The 24,408-nt window shown below is 47.8% G+C and overlaps 1 long non-coding RNA gene across 1 annotated transcript; it reads left to right on the forward strand.

Annotated features, from left to right (window-relative positions):
• The first annotated feature begins 1,973 nt into the window (after positions 1-1,973).
• LOC138352911 (uncharacterized) lies at positions 1,974-6,032 on the forward strand. Its single transcript, XR_011222983.1, has 2 exons — positions 1,974-2,111; positions 4,393-6,032. It is a non-coding gene; the product is annotated as an uncharacterized lncRNA (long non-coding RNA).
• Positions 6,033-24,408: the final 18,376 nt, after the last annotated feature.

Raw genomic sequence — 24,408 nt, forward strand, 5'->3', positions numbered from 1 at the left:
TGCTTTAACTTTTACCCCTCGTGCGGTTCCTGTTTCTCTTCACCACCTCCCTCTTTCTGTCTGGTTATCTCGCCTACAGGATTCTCTTTCCGTTCGTATTTCTAATGTTTCTCCTCGTGTTGTTCCTTCTTTGCCCCCGTGGAGTCCCTCTTCCGCGGTTTTGTACATCCTTGACCCGTATCACTAAAGCTTTTACCCCTCCTACGGTTCTAAAACGCCTTTTCCTTGAGCACTTTTCTTCTCACTCCCGCTCCGTTTCTGTCTTCACCGATGGGTCTAAGTCTGCGGACGTTGTTGGCTACTCTGTTGTTTTTCCTGATCGCACTTATATGTGTCGCTTACCTCCGGAGACTAGCATCTTTACAGCGGAGCTTTATGCCATTCTCTATGCTCTTCGTCTCCTGCTTTCTCGTTGTCAGTCTTCCTTTGTAGTTGTTGTTGACTCTCGTAGTGCCCTCATGGCTCTCGGGTCCTTCAATCCGGTTCATCCAGTAGTTGTCGAGATCCAGCATTGGCTGTTTCTTGTTCACAGTAAATTTAAGTCGGTTGAGTTTTGTTGGGTTCCCAGCCATATTGGTGTGTCTTTAAATGAGCGTGCGGATGCTGCCGCCAAGGAAGCTGTCCGCTCTTGTCCCATCTCTCGTAAAGGTATTCCATATTCCGACTTTTACCCGGTTATCCATTCCTCCGTCCTTACCCGTTGGCAGGCTTCTTGGTCGTCTGTTACTGGTAACAAACTACATACTCTTAAATGCTGTGTTTCCTCGTGGCCGTCCTCCTACCACCGTAACCGGCGATGGGAAACGGCTCTGACGAGGTTGCGTATTGGCTATACTCGCTTAACCCATGGTCACATGATGGAGCGCCGCCCTGCTCCTAATTGTCCTAGTTGCATTGTCCCTCTTACGGTCGTGCATGTCCTTCTTGAATGTCCTGACTTCCAGGACGAGCGTGTGTCTTGCTTTCCGACCATCCCCTCGCGGTCACCTGTCCCTAAATAGAATTCTTGGTGACTCGGATACTTTTGATATCGTTCACCTTATGCGTTTTTGTTCTCGTATTGGCATCCTTGGTGATATTTAGCGCCCTCTGATTATTCTGCGCATTTGATGGTGCTACATAGCCTTCCAGGTTTGGTGCCTTCTTTTGATAATTACTTACTTACTTACCCAGGTTTTTCCTAAATCTATACTTCTTCTGCCAAAAGATTGGCAGATGCAATTTGATGCTGACAAATGAAAAAACAGAATAAAACACTTTAGGATTTGCCTTTGCTGGCCCTGCTTTGCGAACTTCATAGCTTCGTTTTGCTTTCCTTCTCTTTTTTAACATTTATAAACAGTTGTACGAATTCTTGTTCTAAACTGACTTCCCCAATTTTAATCCTTTTGTACCAAGCTCTCTTTCTACCAATAAGGTTCTTCAGATCCTTTGTTGTCCATTCCGGGTCATTAGTATTCGATCTATTCAATTTGTATGGAATAATACGTTCCTGTGCTTTGCTTAGAATATTTTTAAAAAAGTTATATTTAGAATCCACACCGAAATCCCTTTATTCCATCACCTATCGCTGGGTTCACGTCTCGCTCCAAGACCGGCCCACCCTATGCCCAATACTTTCCAATCTATTTGACCCCCAAAAATTTTGGCTATTAAATTCAGCTTTTCGAAAATCTGGCACTTTACCAGAATTTTCTCTTACAGGTCTGTTACGGACTCGTCACCCTTGTCAGGGGGGGGGGGGTAGAATTGCAGTTCCAGCGCCATCTACGAGTCCGCACCCGAACTGCCCCGGAATCGTACGTAAAATGGACAATGCCATCTGGTGGTGGCTATCTAAAACCTGTAAATGGCTATAGATTCTTGCCTTGGTCAGCCAGAGGGGTCTGGTGAGGTGACGAATCAAGACCAGCGCCACCTAGTGTGTGCTACAGAGCAATGTCAACTCCCCAGTGGGTTAGTAGTATTTCCTAGTTTTTTTACCAGTATCGGCAAGGTCATTGATGACGTTTTTGTGTCCACAGAGGTGACGCCTGGGGGCAGTAGTACTGGAGAGGGCAGTTCATCTTGGGCAATCCACAGTCTCCCTACAGGGTCCTGGAAACGACCAAGTAAGCCGCCGCCGACGAAACAGTGTGGTAGCTGCTAGTGCTGTAGTGTTGAAAAGATCGGCGTACCTTTGGGACTGGCTTAAGGGAGAGACTGGCGACAGGGAGGTGCCTGTTGAGTAGTGCTGTTAGCTGGTCGCTAGAAACTACTGCCAGGGGATCGATACCCCTATATTGGTTTGTGACCCCGCTCAGCGTGTGGCTGAGTTACTCTGCCAGTAAGTAGCTGGAGAGCGGTCGTTGGGGTACAAGTACCTCGTGACACTGTCGGTGGGCTGGCCCACGTAGAGGTGCACTCGCCGGTGATCAAAGAACCCGGTTGCGACCCATAATGGCTGTAACAAGGTCTATTAAATTCTATGCTAAATCGCATTTCTTTGTGATCACTGTTCCCCAGCTCATAAGTTCCCCAGCTCACACCCTATTTCGATGTCATTAATTTGTTTCCCCTGTTAGTTAATACTAAATTTAAATCTTTTTTCCGCGTTGTTTCCTTAATATGTTGTGCAAGAAAGCAATCGTCAATTAATTCTAGAAAATCGTCTGCTTCATTATTCCCTGTTCTGTTAAACCAATTTATGCCACTAAAATTAGTCACCCATGACCCAAATACTACTAGACCTAGATGCTCTACATATTTCATTCCATAGATGCTTTGCTATCTAAGTTTGGTGGCCTGTATTATAAGATTATTTGCTTTTTCGTTTAATTCTATCCAACTAGTTTCTGTGCGCGCCTCAGTTTTGATTACCTTTTTGAGACTACATTTAAAATTTTCACTAACATATATGGCTACTCCCCCTCCTCGTATATTATATCTGTGCGAAATGGTTTAAATCCATTTATTTGATTTTCAACTAATTGCTCTATTTACTACACTCGTCCACGTTTCGGTAAGAACAATAATATCTCTTTTTTTTCTGTGCAGACAAATGCATTTAAATCGCTTATTTTGTTTTTTAGACACCTACTGTTAGTGAAATATATCCTAAGTGTACTGTTATTTTGAGGCACTTCTCTTTCCCTGTTAATTTTGCCAATTTGTTTCCCCCAGCAACACATACTTTAATTACTTCATTTCTCCATTTCTCCATATCAATTCCAATAACACCATCTATTAAGTTTTTAAACCCAAACCCTTCCAACCACAGGTTCCAACGAGTTGGCAACAACCCCAGCCCTAGATAGATAGATGCATGCATGTCATTCCTTAAACAAATACATAACGATAATGAGATTTCTGTGTCGTGGGTTTAAATTTGATTAGTGTAGATTTAGGAAAGACCTGGGTAAATACTGGTTCGGTAATAGGGTTGTGGATTTTTGGAACCAATTAACACGAAACATAAGACTCCGGATTCCTTGTTTTAAAGTGTAGGTTAGACATATTTATGAATTAGTTTTGGTCGATATAAATAGGAACTGCCACGAATGAACATCATGTTATTTAGATTCGGTTGAAACTTGAGTAAATACTGATCTGCAAACCAGGTTTTCGTATCACTGCCTCTCTTCCCATCTCTGCCTTTCTCCCTCAAGTATCCGTCTCTCACCATCTCCTCTGCAACCTTCGATAGAGAAAAAAGTAGACACACAGTCTCTCTCTCTCTTTCATATATAAATTAAGTTTAGGTGGGCATAAAACCTGCACATTATGGGCCAATAGATCTATAATGTACATTATTGGCCTTTTTACTATATTTGCAGTTCTTTGCATTTCTAACTTCATATGCTTACACACGGGTCTTTCCAGAAGGAAAGCTAACTATTCACACAGTAACTCCACACGAATATTTAACTCTCACTCTAAAAGATTAAATTGCTTTAACTGGAAGTGAACTGTCGTCACACTAGTGTCCGTGCACCTCATTCCGGCCCTCGCCTCTCCTCCACCTTCTACAACTATAGAGTATCTCGCACATTAGTCTAGATAGTTACGGGCTCGCCATAGCCTGTTCAACTGGAACTTAGTTTTGAGTAACTGAATCTAAAACAACTATATAGTATCTCGCTCACATTAGTCTAACTCATTTATTAACCCCTTTTGGTTGTGCATTCGAACATCTTTCTTGCTCACGTTAAGACAATGGATAAATCTATCAAATATTCTGCCACAGCTCACGATAATACTTTTTCAAAGACTCCCACAATTTCTCATATCAATGGTTTCGAATTTCCCTTCATTACATGATCCTAACCTAATTATAAGAGCAATATACATGTCAGAGGAAAATATTAAATATTTTAGTAGGCAAAAACATTCATTGACTATACATGATTGCAGAATCCACCTTGGACTTTTATGGACCTTGTCTCTCTCCACGCGTACGGCAACGAGGTCGGTGAGAATAACAAGGCGATGGAAAGACGTTAGCTGGAAAATTATTGATCTAGAAAAGTCCTGGGCGAATAACAACTTAAATTTTGCTTCACTCGAGTCTACTGCTTTAAAACACTTGGTACTCACCATGTTCAGCGACAGTGAAGTGTGCCCCAACCCGCACCTGCGGCTGGAACTGCTGCACTTGGTCGGGATGTGGCGAGCGAAGTACCTTCAGGATGCCGCCTTTGGTATGCAAGCAGCTGCACGGTTGGTCAACACTAGCCACTACATTACTCTGGACCATCTGATGTCCTTAGTCTTAGACGAGGTGACCCTCTTTCACCTTCTCAAGGGTGTGTTAGATAGCCTTAATAAATGGGGACACTAAGATGGTGTCGCTGCTGCAGCTGTGGACCAGGTAAAGTGTCTTATTGTTGGACCAGAAGCACTCTTTTTTTTTTTTTTTTTTTTTTTCCAACCATCTGGTGCAGCTTTTATAGCAAAAGGTGGAGGGTGATCTAGCGAAATATCAAGATTTTATAAACCTGGGAATTCGTCATGATATGGAATGTATACACGTTCAACGACATTTTGCATACCTATAAGATGTTGGTTGACACAACTTCCACAGCTTATGGGGGGTTCCTGGACTGGCTCAGGTCGCTGCAGCGTTCCTGGTTACTATCTCAACCTCTGCAGTTAGTGTGCTCTGCGTTTCAGCTCAAGGTTGGAGAATATTCCGATTATTATGAGGATCTCGTCGCTGGTTTACATGATATTTTCCAAAAAGATATCTACAGAGGAAAGATTTATGTTTCGCAGATTCTAAAACGTAACCACGCACAGCAGTTCTCTCACCTTAATAAGCAGACAACAGATTTCTGCCTTTTACATAATTTGTCAGTATCGCTTCAGGAATCCTCGAAGGTGGTCCCGAAGAAGTTTATAGACTGCGTGACGCAGGCGGTGATGGAGGCGCTGGTGATGCTGCTCTCATCAAAGATGGTGATCTAAAAGTCGACGCTGGTCCGCCTACTGCTGGAGTCGGCCTCCAACCCCTTCACGGGGCACCGTCTGGTACACGGCTCCTACAGTCGCCTGCCCCAACTCCAGGCTGACATTCTGGCCTGGAGGAACACTCCCAGGGCTCTGCCACAGTGAGTGTACATTTACGACAACCACAATATGACCATTTACGGCAACAATGACACTTTTCAATGTCAGCAACAGAGATAACTGCAGGAAATTTGTTGATGACCAAACCACACACCAGTTGATGGAGAACCGTCTTCATCTTGTTAGTTGAGGCTTGGTCATCATTATGTTATATATTCACACATTTTATTCTTGTGTGAGTTCTGTAAATTTAATGACTTCAATCAATAAAAAGTATGAAATGGTCAACCCATAGATTTCCTTATTTAACACAAACTTATATGAATATTCAAGTAAGGTAATTTGCAGTGTGTGATATATGATTGTTGACTTATGAAATCAACGTACTTCGCTCGAATATGTTGTCGAGCCGCCAACTGGGTCGCTGGATTGTTTCAAGCGCAGGATTGACAAGATGATTTTATTTAAATAAATATAATTCGGAATTCATAATTAAGTCCTAAGCATTGTTCTTCATGTTGGAACTCGGGTCCTTGCCACTCAGGTCCCTGCCACTCTGGTCCCTACCTCTCAGGTTCCTGCCACTCTAATATGGCAGGGACGTAGATTACTGTAGAATAATATAGATTGCAACCTATACAATGAAGAAATCCACAAGGGCCGTGACGAGGATTCGAACCTAAGTCCGAGAGCATCCCAGACGCTGCATTAATCGACTGAGCTACGACATAGTAAATGGTTTGCAACCGGGAAATCATCTTGATTTATTAACGGATCCTGCAGTGTCTCACAGACACAAACCTGGGTTTTACGTAATTTCCCCTGTGCACTCGAGCTATGTCAATAGGCTGTTCTACCTCTTCGCCGTTACCTCATTACACACAAAAATCACAACAGCGTGATGCATCAAATGGACACATCCACAAGGGATTTGTTAGTATGATTTCCCGGTTGCAATTCTTTTACCATGTCGTAGCTGAGTCGATTAAGGCAGCGTCTGTCTGAGATGCTCTCGGACGTATGTTCGAATCCTCGTCACGACCCTTGTGGATTTGTTCATTTGATGCATCACGCTATTGTGACTTCTGGGTGTAATGTGCAACATATTCTTATTTTTCATTTCCGTTTTAGCACACTGGTTTTAGTTGTGTATTAATAATATTGTCTTGATGGCAGACATAGATGCACAGTGTTCTCTAGTATGCTCCATTCCTCAACTGCTTTTCTAACCATTATAGTCGTTATGGAATTTGCATCTAATGCAGCTGCTGTCGTTGGATGAATATTGACTTTGATGCGCAGCTCTTCAGTTGCTTCACCCCCTCCCCGCTCAGCTCGTTGTCGCCGTGTGGGGGCTTCGTGGGCGGCTGCTGGAGTGTGATGCTCCTTCGGACAGTCCTCTGTCCTTTTCTAGCCTTGTGCTCCTACTGCCGTCCTCTCCAATTCTGCTGGGCACCTTTTCCTTTTCCTTCTGTTTCGTTTTTCTCCCCCCTCTTCTCCTATCTGCTGGCCGTTTCCTGCCGACATTTTGCTCGTTCTGGTTCTTCCATGGACTTCTTCTATTTTGACGCCCGGGTGCTTGAGGAGGCATACTCATGCACCCGTAGAACTGCAGTACCCGACGTCGAGAGCGAGGGGAACCTTTTATTGTCAATCCCCACTTCGTCACTGAACCCGATCTCGACGGACTGTCGGTTTCTTAAGGTGGCGTTTGTGGGGCGTATACTCACGACGCACCCCTAGGAGGCCCCGACAAGATCGGCGATAGCTTCTTGTTGGGTGTCCTGCCTCTAATTGTGGCTCCATGGTGGGTGTGGGGGCACATTCGTGAGTGAATTCGTAATTTCGTCAAGATGATGACCCCTGTTTCGGCTGCTTCTGGCTTACCTTTTCAGGCTCGTGGGGTGGGCGACCAAGCCCCCGAGTCGGTCCGTATTGGAAGACCGGGCTCTGTAGCCTCCGCTGCATTGGGCCCCGACCTTGCTCCTCCTTTGGCCTCTCTGACTCCTTCCCCTGGCTCCCCTCCCTCCTCTGTGGTTGGGTCGAGCCCCAAGCCCCCAGTGGTGACTACCTCGTCCCCTGGCGCGGCTCCTTCTCTAGTTGTAACTACTGCGCCTTTTAACCCCTCTCTCTCTGGGGGTTCTCACCGCCGTTCTCGTCACGGCCGCCCTCGCTCGATTCCTTCCAGTTCTGCTACCTATCAAGCCTTGTTTGGTCCCGCTTCGTGGGCCAAATATTTTGATCTCCTCCCTCTTGATTCTGCGCCTCCTGACGATTTCTCCCTTCATCGACATCTCATTGATTCCGTGGATGCCTCCATTACTTTTAACCCCACTCGTCTCGGTACGCGTGTCGTTGCTGCTCCTTCTCAGGATGCTGCTTCCCGCTTGGCTGCCTTATCCTGCCTTGGCGAGACCCCCGTTCGGGTCTCGAAGAACGCTCAATTGAATGCCAGTGTTGGCACTATTTTGCTCCCGCCCCATGTTGCAACCGGTGTTCGGGACCTGCGCGACTGCCACGACGATATTCGCCATATCCTCGCTGCCCAGGGCCATTCTATTCTTCGGGTGGACACGTTTACTCGTCTCCCTCGTGGTAGTCGCCGTCAACCCCTCCGGGTTGTGAAGATTACCTTTGATGGTAGGACCCTTCCACCCTCTGTCATTCTTGCTGGTGCCAGGTGCTCTGTCCAGGAGTACATTCCTTCTCCTCGGCTCTGCAACAAGTGCTGGAGGTTTGGGCATGGTGCCCTCCGCTGCTCCGGGACTGTATCTCTCTGTCCTTTGTGTGGTGGCGAAGGTCACTCTAAGTCGGAGTGCACTTCTCCCCAGGCTCGTTGCCTCAACTGCGGTGAGGCCCATCCTACCTTCTCCCGTGCGTGTGTCCATTACAAGCTTGAGGCAGCCGTCCTCAACCTGAAGCACCGGGAGCGTTTATCTTTTCCTGAGGCGAGGCGCCAGGTTCGCCGGCTCCCGCCTTATGCTAATATATCTTATGCTCGCGTGTTGCGCTCTTCCTCTCCACGTCCTTCCCGCCTTCCTCAGACTCACAACCGTTTCCGGGCCTTGGACCCTGATGCGCCCACTGCCCCCTCCTCCGTTCCTTTGGGTTCTCTCCCGAAGGATCCTCCTCCTGGTCCTCTGTCTGGGGTTCCCCTTCCTTCTACCCGGTCTGTCGTGTCTTCTGTGTCTTCTTCCTCGTCCCCCTCCGATCCTCCTTCCCATCCTCTTCCTCCATCTATCGGCTCTCCCCACCGCCTGTCGGTGCGGGCGGATGTCCATCGCTCTCCTAACGGTCGTCGTGTGTGCTCTCGTTCGGCTTCTCCTGTTGAGACACTGGAATCCGTTGCCCGGTACGTAGTTGCTGGGACACCGGTCTCTTTAAGTCAGAAGCGTAAGCCTGGCTCCTCTCCTTCCTCTTCCCCGGCGGGAAAGAAGGCTTCGCTTTCTTCCTCAGCTCCTCCTTCTGGCTCTGTTGCTCCTTCCCCTCCCGTTTCAGTGCTTGCGCCCCCTGTTCCTGCTATGGAGGTTTCTTTGGCCCCTGCTTCCCTTTCGGTTGCTGCTCTTGCTGGGGTGCGCTCCCCTCTTTCTACTCCCCCTCCTCCTGCTGCTGTCCTTGACGGCTCCTCTCCGTTGTCTCCTCCTCTTCCTCCTCCTCCTCCAGACCCTGCCCGCCCACCTCTGCTCTGTTCTCCCGTTTCCTTCCCTCCGTCTTTGCTCAGTTTACCCATGCCCCCTAACCCTGACTTTGCTGACCCTGATATTCTTTAACGTGCTCTGTTGCTCTTTCGCCTTTGTTTCTTCCTTGTTCTCTGTTTTTGTCCTTTCTCTTCTCGTCGTTGTCCATTCTTCAATGGAACGTTCGAGGTTATTACGCCAATTTCCTCGAACTCCAACTTCTGATTTCGCGGTTTTCGCCCCTTTGTGTCTGTCTCCAGGAGCCAATGCTTGGTGCTCGTCCTGGTCGTTTTCGTGGCTATTCCTTTCTCTCCCCCCCCCCCCAGCCATTGCTGGGGCTTCTAATTCTTCTGCTCTTTTGATTCGGGCTGATGTTCCCTTTGTTCCTTTACTTTTTCCTTCGCCTCTCCATTGTTCTGCTGCTCGTATCTTTGTGGGGAAATGGTACACAGTTTGTTCCATTTATCTCCCCCCGAGTGTCCCGCTCTCTCTTCCTGATTTGAAACACCTCCTGGACTCCTTGCCGGAGCCTGTGCTCCTGCTGGGTGACTTCAATTGTCGTCATTCTCTTTGGGGTGACGTTCTGACGAATACCCGGGGTCGCCTCCTTGAGCCGTTTCTCCTCTCTTCTTCCCTGTCTCTTCTGAATTCTGGTGAGCCCACTCATTTGGACTCTCGGACTCGCACCCTTTCTTGTCTTGATCTTTCTCTCTGCTCTTCTTCTCTTTACTTAGATTTCACGTGGCAGGTTCTTGATGACCTCCATGGAAGTGATCATTTCCCCATCCTTGTTTCCTTTTTCTCTTTTCGCCCTTCCCTCTCTTTCCCTAGGTGGCAGTTTGCTAAGGCAGACTGGACCCTATTTACCCTCAGTGCTGCTCTCCCTGACCTCTCCCTTCTGCCTCTCTCTCGCGCTCTCCTCCTTTTTCATGACACTGTCTTCAACGCTGCCCTCCGCTCTATTCCTCGCTCTTCCTCTCGGGGTCCACGGAAGTGCGTTCCCTGGTGGAATGCGGACTGTGCTCGGGCTGTCCGCTGTAAGCGTGCAGCCTGGAAGAGGCACCGCCGTAGGCAGACGTCCGATTCTTTTCTTTTCTTTCGGAAAGCGAGTGCGGTGGCCCGTAGGGCCATCCGTACGGCTAAACGTGAATGTTGGGCATCTTATGTCTCGACGATTACGTCCGAGACCCCTCTGGCCCAGATCTGGAAGCGTATCCGCAAGATAGCGGGTAAGTTCGTTCCCGATGTTTCACCGGTCCTTCACCTCCATGATACTCTTGTGGCGGACCCGTTGCAGGTCGCTTCCGAACTGGGTTCCCATTTTTCTTCTGTTAGCTCTGGTCTTCATCTTCCCCAATCTTTCCTTCTTCGTAAACCTGTCCTTGAGTCTCGTCCTTTAGATTTCTGCACTCATCTTCAGCTTCCCTATAATGATCCCTTCTCTCTCTCTGAACTTCGTTCTGCCCTGGCCCTCTGCGGTTCTACGGCGGCGGGCTCCGATGGTATTCATTATGAGATGCTTCGCCATCTCCCTCCGAGCACGTCTCAGTATTTACTGAGTCTGTATAATCGGATCTGGGAGTCGTCGTCAGTCCCTGCGGACTGGCTCGATGCCGTTGTCCTCCCTGTTCGCAAACCGGGGTCTCTGGGTACTTCCCCTAAGGACTTTCGCCCTATTGCTCTCACAAGTTGTGTCTGCAAACTCTTTGAACGTATGGTTAACGTTCGTCTGATGTGGTTCCTGGAACACCATCACCTCCTCTCCCCTTCTCAATTTGGTTTCCGCAAGTGCCGCAGCACGACAGATGTCCTGGTGAACTTGGAGGTCTATATTCGTACTGCTTTTGCTGCGAAGACCTCCGTTGTTGCCGTCCTTTTTGACCTAGAAAAGGCTTACGACACCACTTGGCGTTATCATATCCTATCTCAACTTCATTCTTTTGGCCTTCGTGGTCATCTCCCTCTCTTTCTCCGCAGCTTCCTCTCTCGTCGTTCCTTTCGGGTGCGCCTTGGTACCGCTTTCTCTCCCTCTTTTCAGCAATACGAAGGTGTGCCCCAGGGTAGTGTTCTGAGCACTACTCTTTTTCTTGTTGCCCTCAATGGTCTTCTTTCCTCTCTTCCTTCTGGTGTCTTCTCCGCTCTCTATGTTGATGATCTTACCCTTTGTTGTCAGGGTGATGATTCGCCTCTCCTTCAACGCCGGCTTCAACTTGCAATTGATGCCGTGTCGTCTTGGGCCACAGGTCATGGCTTCAAGTTCTCTACTTCTAAGACTTGTGCCATGACTTTTACGCGGAAACGGGTTGTTCTTCGTCCCTCTTTGTCGCTTTATGGTCATCCCCTTGAATACAAAGATTCCGCGAAGCTTTTGGGGTTATTCCTTGACACTCGTTTGTCTTGGTCTCCCCATATCTCTTACCTCCGTGTTGAGTGCTCTAAGGCCCTTACCCTCCTTCGGGTCTTGTCCCATACTTCTTGGGGGCAGATAGGCGCGCACTCCTTGCTTTACATTCCTCTCTCGTCCTGTCTAAGCTCGATTATGGTTGCCCTGCTTACTCGTCTGCTTCTCCTTCTACTCTTCGCCGTCTTGATGCTTTGCACCATACTGGGTTGCGCCTCAGTTCTGGTGCCTTTCGTTCGACTTCCATCCTTAGCTTGTGTGTTGACACTGGCTTCCTGTCTCTCCAGGACCGCCGTGATCGCTACTGTCTTCGCTATCTTGCGCGGTCCTTGCAACATCCTTCCTCTCGCCTCTGTCGTGCTTTAACTTTTACCCCTCCTGCGGTTCCTGTTCCTCTTCACCACCTCCCTCTTTCTGTCCGGTTATCTCGCCTACAGGATTCTCTCTCCGTTCGTATTTCTGATGTTTCTCCTCGTGTTGTTCCTTCTTTGCCCCCGTGGAGGGTCCCTCTTCCGCGGTTTTGTACTTCCTTGACCCGTATCACTAAAGCTTTTACCCCTCCTACGGTTCTAAAACGCCTTTTCCCCGAGCACTTTTCTTCTCACTCCCGCTCCATTTCTGTCTTCACCGATGGGTCTAAGTCAGCGGACGGTGTTGGCTACTCTGTTGTTTTTCCTGATCGCACTTATATGTGTCGCTTGCCTCCGGAGACTAGCATCTTTACAGCAGAACTTTATGCTATTCTCTATGCTCTTCGTCTCCTGCTTTCTCGTTGTCAGTCTTCCTTTGTGGTTGTTGTTGACTCTCGTAGTGCCCTCATGGCTCTCGGGTCCTTTAATCCGGTTCATCCGGTAGTTGTCGAGATCCAGCATTGGCTGTTTCTCGTTCACAGTAAATTTAAGTCGGTTGAGTTTTGTTGGGTTCCCAGCCATATTGGTGTGTCTTTAAATGAGCGTGCGGATGCTGCCGCTAAGGAAGCTGTCCGCTCTTGTCCCATCTCTCGTAAAGGCATTCCGTATTCCGACTTTTACCCAGTTATCCATTCCTCAGTTCTTACCCGTTGGCAGGCTTCTTGGTTGTCTGTTACTGGTAACAAGCTACGTACTCTTAAATGTTGTGTTTCCTCGTGGCCGTCCTCCTTCCACCGTAACCGGCGGTGGGAAACAGCTCTGGCGAGGTTGCGTATTGGCCATACTCGCTTAACCCATGGTCACTTGATGGAGCGCCGCCCTGCTCCTTATTGTCCTAGTTGCATTGTCCCTCTTACGGTCGTGCATGTCCTTCTTGAATGTCCTGACTTCCAGGACGAGCGTGTGTCTTGCTTTCCGACCGCCCCTCGCGGTCACCTGTCCCTCGGTAGAATTCTTGGTGACTCGGATACTTTTGATATCGTTCGCCTTATGCGTTTTTGTTCTCGTATTGGCATCCTTGGTGATATTTAGCGCCCTCTGATTATTTTGCGTCTTTGATGGTGCTACATAGCCTTCCCAGTTTGGTGCCTTCTTTTGATACTTACTTACTTCAGTTGCTTCACATTCCAGTAAATAATGCAATAGTGGAGTCTCTGCATGTTCCACAGATATGACACTTTAACTTTTGGGTTTGTTATCTCCCAGCAGCACTTGTAACCAAGTCTGAGTCTGTGTATGGCTATTGTAATGTCTCTGGATATCTTTTGCCAGGTTTGAAAGAAGAGTAACCAGTAGCTTGTTTGTACCACATCGCAGTGGATCTTCATTCCGCTATTTGGAAGTGTTGAGTCCCCACCCTGTTTAATATTCTAATGAATAGGATAGCATTTGAGATACTCTAACGGGAGTAACTCTAATCATATATCCCGATGGTATTTTGCTTCTCGGCAAAGATATTGCAAAGGTTCAAACGATGAACCGATGAAAGGTTTTTTTGTTTCTAACTTCACATGCCTATACACAGGTCTTTCCAGAAGCAAACCTAACTATTCACACAGTAACACCACATGAATATTTAACTGCCACTCTAAAAGAGTAAATTGCTTTAACTGGAAGTGAACTATCGTCAAGCTGGTGTCCGTGCACCTCACTCGGGCCCTCACCTCTCCTCCACCCTCTACAACTATATAGTATCTCCACCACATTAGTCTAGCTAAATTATTCACTTTTGGTTGTGCACTCGAACATCTTTCTTGATCACGTTGAGACAATGGATACTATAAAATATTCTCCCACAGCTCACGATAATACTTTTTCAAAGACTCCCACAATTTCTCATATCAATGGTTTTGAAATTCCCTTCATTACATGATCCACACCTAATTTTAAGAGCAATATACATGTCAGAGGAAAATATTCATTATTTTAGTAGGGAGAGACTGAGTAAGTATTCAGTGAGTTTACCTGATAGCAAAATCCAGCTTGGAGTTTTATGGACCTTATCTCTCTCCGCGCGTATGACAACGATGTCGGTTAGGATAACAGGGAAATGGGGGGACTTTATCTGGAGAATTATTAAGCTAGCAAAGTGCTGGGCGAATAACAATTTAAATTTTGCTTCACTCCAGTCTACTGCTTTAAAACCCTGGGTACTCACCATGTTCTGCGACCGTGAAGTGTGCCCCAACCCGCACCTGCGGCTAGAATTGTTGCACTTGGTCGGGATGTGGCCAGAGACGTACCTTCAGGATGCTGCCTCGGGTGCAAGTAGCTGAAGGTTGGTCAGTACTAGTCACTACATGACTCTGGACCATCTGATGTCCGATTTATTACACGCGACCCTCTTTCACCCTCTCAAGGGTGTGTTAGATAACATTAATAAATGGGGACACCTAGATGGTGTTGCTGCTGCTGCAGCTGTGGACCAAGTAAGGCGACTTAAGGTTGGACCAGAAGCATTCCTTTTCATCCATCTGGTGCAGCTTTTAAAGCAAAAGGTGGAGGCTAATCTAGCTGAATTTCAAGTTGTAATAAACAGGGGAAGTATTTATTGTATAGAACGGTATTTATACACGTTCGATGAAATTTTGCATGTCTATAAGATGTTGGTTGATACAACCCCCACAGTTTATGGGGTTCCCGGACTGTCTCAGGCCGCTGCAGCGTTCCTGGTTACTCTCACAGCTTCTGCAGTTAGTGTGCTCTGCGTTACAGCTCAAGGTTGGAAAAGGTTCCAAGTTCTTTTTTTTTTTTTTTTTATAAAAGTACAATACACACAATAAAAAAGAAACAAAGCCTGGCAAAGTACATAGTAAATAACCCAAAGAATTCCTAAGACAACAAGCATTAAAAAGAACAAAAACAAGAGCATGAAGACTTTTTTTTTTTGTACAAGAATACAACATAAAAAAGAAATCCAATCATGCATAACACAAGATCCACATGAGTAACACAGAAAACACTAAGGCTCACACAGAGCAGCTACACATAATAAGCCAGCGGCACAAAGAAAAAAGAAAATAAATTAAAAAAAAAAAAATTAAAATAACACAAGGGAAAAATTACATATAGCATGACGGATAAAAGTACCCAAAAGGGCCACACATACAAGGCAGAAGCCCACATAAATAGGAGCACAGCACCGGAGCACGCAGGAACCGGTGGAACAAATGAAAAGACACACAACAACACAAGGACCTACGCACACAGGAGTTGGACGCAACAAAACGCCCACACAAACAGGAGGACACACCAGAACGCACGGGAACTGGGAAACAAGGTTTAGAACCACAGCCAAGCGCGCGCACAAAAAAAAAAGCAGCGGAACACGCAGGATCCGGCAAAGGGACACAAAACACACACAAACCCAAACAACAAGGACACACACACAAGGAGCAACACAAAGCACAGCGCAGGCAAACACACACAACGCACCGCCGAGGAAGCCCCCAGGGGGCAGGCGGAATACACACAACCCAAACGCCCAAATGACCCAACAAGCCTTCCCCCCAAATCCACCGACACCACACCAATACACTAATCAAATCCCCGACCCCCCACCAACCCCAAAGCATCACCCTGAACATACGCGTCAGTGAACCAATCAGCAAACCTCACCGGAAAAGCACGCCGCAACCACCACCATGTGAAACGCAAACGCCCCCACAGAAAACCCAGAATCCAGCGAACCCCGTAGCCCTCCAAACGCCCAACCCACACGCAAAACACGAAATCCGCAATCAAGACACTCAGTGTTCCGAAGCCGGCTGGAGCCCTGAGGAAACGAAAGAAACAGGAACCGTAAAACATCCCCCCGAAACCCGGGCCCACAGAACACTGCAATCACATCACGTAACCAAGCAACAAAACCCTGTACTCTCTCACAAAAATAAAAGACATGCAACTGTGTCTCAACCAATCCACAATGTGCACACGTCGCGGAAGAACGCAACCCAAGCATACACAAAAGATCATTCGACGGCAAGGACTCATGCAGCATACGAAAGAGAAACTCCCGTTGTTGCGGAGCCAAATGCCGCCCACCCAAGACCGACCAAATCCCCCCCAATCCCAGCATGGAAACAAACCCTCAACCCGATGGCTCACACGACGAAGGAGAACCCCATAAACCCTCCGACACGACAGGGACAAAAACCCAGGAACACGACAGAGCTTCCGCAGAATTCCAACTGCCCACGAATACACAGCAGGTGTACAAAAGGCGACCTCACACCCAGCCCCTAACTCGAGCAAATAGCTAAACCGAATTGAACAGAAATAGATCCCAAGCGCACCGAGGCCCCCACCCACCCCCAAATACTGACGCAATGACACCCAAAACAAAGCCAATGCCTTGGTATAAACATCAGGGATGCCAACACCCCCCTCCTCCACCCGCAAAACCATGGATGAGCGACGAACCGGATGATACTTCCCACACCACACATACCGATAGACTCTGCACTCTAACCTATGAGCACGCCGCCGATCCAGGAGGAAGCACTGAGCCAAAAACCACACCCTCGAAAGAACTTTGCTAGTAACAACAATCGCCCGCTGATAAACTGTCAACGGACGCGAGGATAACAAACCAACCGCCACCTCAACCGACCGAGACACCGCATCCCAATTCCACTCCAAGGATTGGGCATACGAGCTAAACCAAGTAATTCCGAGAACCCGAAGCGACCTGACCACTGGAAACCACGACCCCGCCCACACCGAACGGGAGGTCCAGCTCCCCAGCCCCATCGGACAGGACATATCCCTATTTACAAGGGCCCCAGTGGCCAGCTCAAAACGCCGAACAAGGTCCTGAACCGCAACCACAGAGCCATCGGTCGCCACAAACAGAACCGTATCGTCAGCATACCCACAGATCAATAAACAGAGACCAGCGGGCAGCCTCGGAGGAACCACCAAAGCACATGACTTAACCGCACGAAACAAAGGCTCCTGAAAAAGAACATAAAGGAGCATAGATAAGGGACACCCCTGCCGCACCGAACGGCGAACGGCAAAGGGGGCACTAAAAAAACCATTAATGCACACACGACTATGACATTGGGCATACAACATACAAACCCAAGAAAGAAACAACGGAGGAAACCCGAACCTCCCCATAGTCTGCAGCACAAAGCCCATCGACACACGGTCGAATGCTTTCGACCAATCTAAGCTGAGCATCGCCGCAGGTAGGCGAAGCTCAGAGGCACACAGAAGCACATCACGTAAAAGAACATTGCACTGAAGCAAAGACCTACCTGGAATGCCACAAAATTGCTCAACCGAAACCACAGAACCAATAACATCCCGACACCGACCTGCCAGCAACTTCGAGACAACCTTATAATCAACATTTAACAGGGTGATCGGCCTCCAATTCGACAGAAAACGCAAATCACCTGGCTTCGGAAGCAACCTCACAACCCCATCATAATGGGATGCGGGTAAGGAACAGGTCAGGAAACAAAACCGCACCACCTCCAAAAAAACCTCCCCAATCACATCCCAGAAAGTCACATAAAATTCCACAGGGAGCCCATCCGAGCCAGGCACTCTGCCGGAACAGAAAGACCGCACCACATCCCAAAGCTCAGCCGACGACACGTCTCTCACTAAAGCGGAACAACCCGCAGCCGACAAACCAGGTGAGCAGTGACGCAAAAAGGAAGCAGCCAAATCCTCATCCACCCCTACCTCCCCATACAGCGCTCCCAATTCCTGCTGCACATACAACAGGACCCCATCCGTGTTAGACAAAACAGAACCCTCCGGACGCTGGAGACCGGTGAGAAGAACCGAGTCCCGAAGGGCTTTCTCCTTCCGCAAAAGAAAAGGAGAAAGCCGTTCACCAGACACACGCTCGTCAACACGAGCCCGCACCCGAACCCCTTCAGCCAACTCTTCCCACAAACCACAAATGCGCTCCTTACACACAGAAAGAGCATCAAAACAATCAGCCCCACCATTTAGCAACACATACAACCGAGTCAAACGCGCCTGAAGAAAGCGCAACAAACCAAACCGCCCCGCCGCCTCACGCCTCGCAACCACAACAAAAAAGGACTTGCATTCCACCTTGCACCACTCCCACCAGTCCAACACAGACGAAAACTCGCACTTGCGAGCAACAAGCCCCACCCACCACCCACGAAACGCCTCACGCACCCAAGGACGATGCAACAACTGACAATTCAACTTCCACCAACCCCTCCCCACACGAACCTGACTACGAACAGCAACTCGCACCACAACCAAACAATGATCAGAAAAGGCAACAGGAACCGTACGAAACGCAAAAACAGAGCCCTCCCGCCCATGAACATAAAAACGATAAAGCCTGGAACACGCCCCTCGCGCAGCAAAGGTGAATTCCAAAACGCCCCCAAACATGAGAGCAGCATCACGAAACCCACAACTCTGTAAGGTGGAGACCAACGCCCGAGAAACATTCTGCGGATGCGCACTATTGCAATCCCGTGCGAGAGTGACACAATTAAAATCGCCCCCAAAGACCATGTCCCTTGTGTCATGATGCAAGAAGTGTAACAGCCCACCCTGGAAAAACTCCTCCCTCTCCTTGCGACGCGCTGTGCCAGAAGGAGCATAAACAGTCAATAAGGGAATCTCCACCCCGAGGTACCGCACACGAGCGAACAACACCCGGCCGTCTTCATCCATTTCCGTGTGAAGCACGGAAATGGACGCCCTTCGGGAGAACAGCATCAGCGTGCCCCCAAAGGACATCCTCGGCGGATTAGCACTACATGAAAATCATCAGTCAACCCAGACAAAGCACGAAAAGTCACGCACATTATGCTCCTGAATAAAGGCTACATCTACACATTGCTCACGAAGCACAGCCACCAAGCCCATCTGCACAGCCAAGTCACGCAATCCACGCACATTCAGCGTCGCACAATATACGGAGTTTGGGACTGTGGACAGGATAATTGAACTCCGGCTTAGTAATTATATATCATCCACACAAGCTGAACTGCAGGCCATTCTGGCGTGTTTGGAGGAAGTACGTCATGACGACAAAAATGTTTTTGTATTTGTCGATAGCCAAGGAGCACTGGAGTCCTTAAACAGTCGAAACCCAGTCTTCATGTTTATAGTTGAGGATTGTAAGAGAAGAATAACTGAGATACAGCTGAACGGTCATAGTGTGAAATTCATGTGGATTCCATCTCATGTTGGAATAGTGCTCAACGAGGTGGCGGATGACTTGGCCAAACGTGCCACATCAAAACCACAAATTGACATTGAATGTGAATTCACAATGAGACAAATAAGAAGCAAAATCAGAAATATTCAGGCACAGGCAGGAGTGGAGAGGAGAGGGATAATGTATGAGAGAAGTCTAACCATGCAACACTACATGTATGTGAGTCAAAACACCCATTTCACTTATGGTAAAAGGAGAAATGCTTGGAGTGACTCTGTGTACATGCGGCTCAGGCTTGGGTACAAATATTACTGGGAATATGGGATAGGTGTTCATGATAATGACACGAAGTGTAAACTATGTGGTATGTTAAGGTCTCACACCCTTGCCCATTATGTTCTTGATTGTCCGTTGATTAATGTATATAGAAACACTGAGATAAGGACTGTTCCTGAGCAAATAGCCTGGATGTGTCACAAAGGAAAGGTTGATGATATTCTTGACAGATATAAGAATTTTGCACCAAGACTGTAATATTTTGTTGAATTATCCGTATAACTAGGTCATAAAAGTATTTGTGTACGTCTGATACCATACTACCTGTGAAGGAGGAAATGTACATGTTTATCTCTCAGAATGTTTGGTAACAGGTTTATTGTGTGTGATGTGTGTCTATGTATGTACTAACACGTTGTACTGAACGGGGTGAGAATAGCTTGAGCTACCTCATCCCTTTGTGTGTATTTTACCTCAATAAACTTATTTCAATTTCAATTTCAATTTCACAAGTCAGAGAGGGCGCCATCAGGAAGGCAATGAGGACCCCACCAACCGCACAGCCCCCGTAGAAGGTGGAGCAGAGCCCCCCCACATGGGAGGCAGTAGGAACAGTAGGCGCACCATCCGGCAACCCTGCAGAGGAGGGCCTCACAGGAACGTCGGCGCCCGCACTCTTCGTAGACTTTGTAAACTTCAACGTCAGCGCATCCCGTCCAGGACCTTCCGCACCAGGGGACACCACCCACTGATCAACCACAACTGCTTCTGGGGCGTCATTGCCCCCAGAGGGGGCCCCGGGTGCAACAGACCGCAGCAGGCCACCAGAGGGAGGAGGAGGAGGGGCGCACGCCACAGCAGCTCCAGCCGTAGACCTCCCTCGCTTAACGGGAGGACCTTTGTCAGAGGAACGCGTCCGTGCCTCCCGCTTACGACGGGGCTGGTCCGACGTCGCGACCGGGGAAGGCCCTCTAGAGCCACGAGAGGACCGCAGCGCCTCCGGGGCAGCAGCAACCACGTCGGATGGACAGCCACCAGACGAAGGAGCAACCCCACACGAGGGTCCCACAGGATCGCCACTCCCACCCACACACGATGGAGCAGCTTCCACAGACGTACCTGTCTCCGTGGCAGCAACATCTGAAGCCCGATGAACCTCCGCAGTGACGACGTGCACAGGAAGTGAAGGCGCCGCATCAGACACCAACGAGACAGGTGGGGCAAACTGCTGAACAGCCGGAGTAGGATCAGTCGAATCAGAAGGCACCAACGACGAGGAGGGGCCGTGGGGGACAAACACGGTCTCTGCAACACCTGGCCTGGCCCCCCCAACCCCCAAGGGGGGAAAATCACCCTCCTGGAAGATGGCTGGTTCCCCCATCCCGGAAGCAGTGCAACCGGCCGCAAGATGCCCTCGCAAACCACACCGAAAACAGGTGCGTGGTTGATCCTCATAGAAAACCCGCATGGTAAAGCCGTAGAACTTGACCTGAGAAGGAATATCACGCGTCAAGCGCATGCCAAGGGTCCGCACATTGGTCCTCAAGTCCGACAGGCGGCCTGAGCGGAGGCAGGTTATACGGTGAGTGAACACAGTACCGTACCGAGAGAAGCAGGTGCGAAGGACCTCCTCGGGAAAGTCCAAGGGAACCCCATGGACGCTGACAAACGTCGGCGCCACACACCGGTCCGACACTTCCACAGTACCAGCAGAACCCGGAAGCAGATGAGAACGCCCAGCAAATTCACTCACAAAACGCTGGTATGGACCAGGGGCAGAGAACTTGACCACCACACGCTTGTCAGAGATCTTCTCAAGGCCGTAAACAGTGTGCATGTCCCCCTGGAAAACATCCAAAAGCGTCACTTCCACCAACGCCCAATCAGCAGCCGCCGAGAACTACAATCCTGCGGAATCCACGTCACCGACGACGCCATAACGCCAGCCGCCCCCACAGGCTAGCCGGCACACCACACACCAACAACAGCGACCAACTCGCACCAGACGTCAGCCAACAACTGAGAGAGCGCCAACGCCGTGACCGCACCCTGCAACGAGCAAGCAGCCAATCAAAAGGTTCCAAGTATTACGATGATCTCTTCGCTGATTTAGATGACATTTACCAAAAAATATCATTAGATGAAAGATTTATATATTTCGCAGGTTCTAAAACGTGACCACGCACAGCAGTTCTCTCACCTTAGTAAGCAGACAACAAATTTCTGCTTTTTACATCATTTGTCAGTATCGCTTCAGGAATTCACTAGGGTGGTCCCGAAGAAGTTTACAGACAGCATGACGCGGGCGGTAATGGAGGCTCCGGTGATGTTGTTCCCGTCCAAGAGGGTGATAGACGAGTCGACGCTGGTCCGCCTACTGCTGGAGTCGGCCTCCGACCCCTTCACGGGGCACCGTCTGGTACACGGCTCCTATTTTCGCCTGCCCCAACTCCAGGCTGACATTCTGGCCTGGAGGAACACTCCCAGGGCTCTGCCACAGTGAGTGTACATTTACGACAACCACAATATGACCAATTACGGCAACAATGACACTTTTTAATGTCGGCAACAGAGATAACTGCAGGAAATTTGCTGATGACCAAACCACACACCAGTTGATGGAGAACCGTCTTCATCTTGTTAGTTGAGGCTTGGTCATCATTATGTTATATATTCACACATTTTATTCTTGTGTGAGTTCTGTAAATTTAATGACTTCAATCAATAAAAAGTAAGAAATAGTCAACCCATATATTATCTTATTTAACCTATTTAACACAAACTTATATGAATATTCAGGAGAGGAAATTTGCAGAATGTGATATATGATTCTTTACTTGTGAAATTTGGGTCGCTGGATTGTTTCAAGCGCAAGATAGAAAAAGATATATTTTTTTTAATAAACGTAATTCGGAATTCTTAATTAATTGTCCTAAATCTTTAATTATTTGTCCTTTGTTCTTCATGTTGGAATTCATGTCCCTGCCACTCAGGTCCCTGCCACTCTGGTCCCCTGCAACTTTGGTCCCTACCACTCGGGTCCCTGCCATTCACGTCCCTTCTAATCATGCAACATTCACCCAGGGAACTGTGCCTGTCACTGACCCAGATTAAGACTTTTCACCATTGAATATCATCTTCAACTTTGTGCCCGGATCAACTGTGTATTTTTATATCGATATAAACATAGCAAGTGATTCACAAGATATCATATGTTCGTTCTATGACTTCAAAGGGATAATTATTTATAGAGTCGTTTTCTATTTTCCATTCACAATCGAGGATTCCAGGCGGGACAAAAATGATTCGATGTATTTCCTATCTCATAATTCGTCTGTTTACTTAGTTGTAAGTAAGTACTCAGGAGTTACTTAGGGAAAGGGGAACCTTGATGTAAGCTTAACATGTATATATACACTCTGGCTTCTTGTCCTTCGATACAATAAATTACTGTTAAATTCGAATTATGTCCAGGTAGAGTGTTCCATATATTACCAATTATTTTCTATCAAGAACTGTTAGATAAGAGATCAGCAAAGGAAGAAGAAATTATGAAGTTCGTATTTCAGGGCAAGAAAAGACAAATCCAATGTGTGTTTTGCTTGCCTTGATATACCAACTTCATAGTTTCTTTTTGCCTTTCTTATCAGGCAGTTTGGTAGTTTCTGCCCATTTATTTACGCGACCGTTCGCAATTCCTTGTGGGTCAGGATGTGAAACATATGCTTCTTTTTCGTTTCCGTTTTAGCATACTAGTTTTAGTTCTGTATTAATAATATTATCATGGTGGCCAATATAGATGCACCGTGTTCACTAGTATGCTCCATTCTTCAACTGCTTTTCTAACAATTAAAGTCGTTGTGGAGTTTGAATCTTATGCAGCTGCTGTCGTTGGATGAATGTTGAGTTTGATGCGCAGAGCTTCAGTTGCTTCACATTCCAGTAAGTAGTGCAATAGTGACGACTCTGTATCTGTTCCTCAGATATAACACTTTAACTATTGGGTTTATTACCTCCTAGCAGCACTTGTAACCAAGTCTGGGTCTGTGTATAGTTACTGCAATGTCTCTGGATATCTTTTTGTCAGGCTTGAAAGAGGAGTACCCAGTAGCTTGTTCGTACCACTGTAACACCGTAAGGTGTTTTGTTTTGTTTTATTTAGAAATATATATAGTTCATGAGTCACAGACAAGGATTTGAGAGGCGCCAGTTTGGTCGGCCTGAGTCTCACACCTCTAAGCGTTAATGACCCCAAGTGACCTGAGGTCAGATCATGCGAATTCCACCTTGCTTCTGCTAATTTGATAATTGGCCTTCAAACATGCCGACGTTTAAGGATTGGCTTGGTACAGTGCCTTGGGCTATCTACTTGTGGGCGGAGTTAGCTACTAGGTTTCCCAATATATACTCAGAGAGCTATCGATTCGGGGACAAGAGAGTAGGAGCCAGCCAGCAGAGCAGAGCAGAGGAGAAGACAGCCTAGCCAGGGAGGCTGTCAGCCGGCAGGGCGGGACAGTCTCTGTCAACTACAGACCCTCCCCCCCCCCCCCTTCCCTCTCTATCCAGCAGTGAGGATCAGGGGCAGTCAAGTTGTAGGGTTCTCGAATTCTTGGATGATGACTCACTTTGCACTTTGTGTCTTGAACATTAAGTTGAATGGCTTAAATTATGATACTTATCATGAAAAATATAATTGTTGAATTTATTATTTAAATTGTCTTTAACTTTGATCCCTAGAGTTTTTGAGTTGAGGTGAGAAAGCCTCTGCGATAACTGGGTTCAGGATTTTAATGAGTACATGATACAGATGGAACAGACTAATAATGACCTCGTGTTAACACCTTTGAGAATTTGGTGATACAGACAAGTTCCATTCCTTGTCTTGTATGTAATGGTCTAGAATGGATGGTGGCAGCATTTCGT

The sequence above is a fragment of the Procambarus clarkii genome, chromosome 55 (assembly GCF_040958095.1).
Source record: "Procambarus clarkii isolate CNS0578487 chromosome 55, FALCON_Pclarkii_2.0, whole genome shotgun sequence".
Classification (NCBI taxonomy): Eukaryota; Metazoa; Arthropoda; class Malacostraca; order Decapoda; family Cambaridae; genus Procambarus; species Procambarus clarkii.